Source organism: Octopus bimaculoides, chromosome 4, assembly GCF_001194135.2.
Source record: "Octopus bimaculoides isolate UCB-OBI-ISO-001 chromosome 4, ASM119413v2, whole genome shotgun sequence".
NCBI lineage: Eukaryota > Metazoa > Mollusca > Cephalopoda > Octopoda > Octopodidae > Octopus > Octopus bimaculoides.
Window position 1 is genome coordinate 78844050 of NC_068984.1, and position 1640 is coordinate 78845689.

Genomic DNA, 1640 nt, shown 5'->3' on the forward strand with positions numbered 1-1640 from the left:
ACACACACACACACACACACACACACACACACACACACACACACACACACATATCAGAACACAAGTGTTCCCTCATTCGTCTGCCTACGAAACGAGCTTCTAGCAATTTCCTGTTCAACTCAATTACAATTTAGAGTTCAGTTGTAATGGCTAGACTAATTTTCAAATCTTGCGTTCGTCTGCTGCGTGATTAAATAGTTAATAAATATTTATGCGCTAGACAACATGTATTAGAAAATTAGAAAACCAAAATCAAATTGCAAGTTGTTTAACTATAGTTTTTAGGCATCTAGTTATGAATTTTAAAATAGCTCTTGTTGGGCTTTTAACCGAAGATGTATTGAAAAAGTTGTTCACTAGTTACCAATTATTTATCAGGTCAAAATTAAGAATTACTGAAGAAAATCTACCTAAATGTACACCGCAACGAAATTTGACACGAAATTTGACAATCACATTAAAAAAAAAAATGGCAGGAAAATATTTTCAACAAGTAAGAAATTTAGTTAAATTGAATCGCTGACGCCATTCGGCACAAGATGTTTTAATACACAGTCTTCAACTTTTTGTTACCATATTTCAGTTGAAATACTCTGTTTTAGCTTCAATCAACTTTGAATGTAATGAAGAATGTAGTCAACTATTTTAGTAAAATAATTTTACTAAAATTAAGCTGGTGTTTGAAATATAAATTTACATGCCATTTTGATGGAACATTATCATTCAAATTTCTATTAAACAAGGAATTTGTATCATAAAATCACAAGCAGTTTCAGACGGTTTGGAATCAAAAGGGTTAAAGAGAAATTATTACGAGATGAAATCCTAATGCAAACGGCGTTCTACCTTCGCACATACATTGTATACACATAGAATAAAGAATAAATATTTGTACAAAAATGAAATGATTTTTGACTGGCATTTAGTGAACATTCAACGTTATGTATTAAGATGGATAAAATTTATATGAAACGACCAACAGTCATGTTCATTTTGCATGATGAGTAGTTCTGTGAAAAGGCAGTAAATATTGCAGATTTATTCTGTTCTATAAACAAGAAATCCTATTCGATAACATACAACAATGATAAAATATCGTATGAAGAAAATATCTTGCCTTTTGCGGAAATGTTTCACGCATGTAAGTATTAAAATGTCATAATACAATTGTTTATTGAAATTATCAGTAATTAATGGCATCATCTGTTTTATGCATGCTTATACAAAGTTATATAATAATTATATTCAGAAAAATATACCGTCCAAAATTTCAGTGATTCTTGCGGCAGTTGACTGCAATTACTTTTGTTGAAATTTCCTTGCCTGTTTACATGTGAAAATCAATTCCAGTGGAATCGGATTTTTGTGCGGAAGAAGCGAAAACGGATCTTTTTTAAAACGGGGGCCACATTTTTCATTAACGAAACACTTTGAAACTTGGAACACTGGTAAAATGTGTCATATAAAACATCTTTTTCTCTTAGTCTTCTTAAAAAAAAAAAGAAATCCATAAATTATTCCATGTTAAAGTTGTCGTATTTCTGTAATTTCAACCAATCACTGACGTCCATTCAGCCGATATACATTAAGTGCCGACTACATAAACAAACGATTCTGAAACAATTAACCCTAACCCTAAC